The sequence below is a fragment of the Physeter macrocephalus genome, chromosome 4 (assembly GCF_002837175.3).
Source record: "Physeter macrocephalus isolate SW-GA chromosome 4, ASM283717v5, whole genome shotgun sequence".
NCBI lineage: Eukaryota > Metazoa > Chordata > Mammalia > Artiodactyla > Physeteridae > Physeter > Physeter macrocephalus.
Window position 1 is genome coordinate 42,467,749 of NC_041217.1, and position 390 is coordinate 42,468,138.

A 390-nucleotide genomic window follows, 5' to 3' on the forward strand; every position below is an offset into this window, starting at 1 on the left:
GGCCTCTCTTGTTGCGGAGCACAGGCTCCAGACGCGCAGGCTCAGTAGTTGTGGCTCACGGGCCTAGTTGCTCCGCGGCATGTGGGATCTTCCCAGACCAGGGCTCGAACCTGTGTCCCCTGCATTGGCAGGCAGATTCTCAACCACTGCGTCCCCAGGGAAGCCCTTTTTTCCTCTTTTAGATTGTGGTTCTGTTTTACCTTGTTGATACTTATATATTTTTATTTTTCCTAATAAATCTTCTCTTTAATTTTATTTTATTCTTTATACTTTGTTATTGTTCTCTCCTTTTGGCTTGTTCCCGGCCCCCCCCACCTTTTTTTTCTTTTTTCTGTTGTTTTATTTTACCTTGTTGCAGTTGTTTCAATTATAGTTTTATTTTTCCTAATA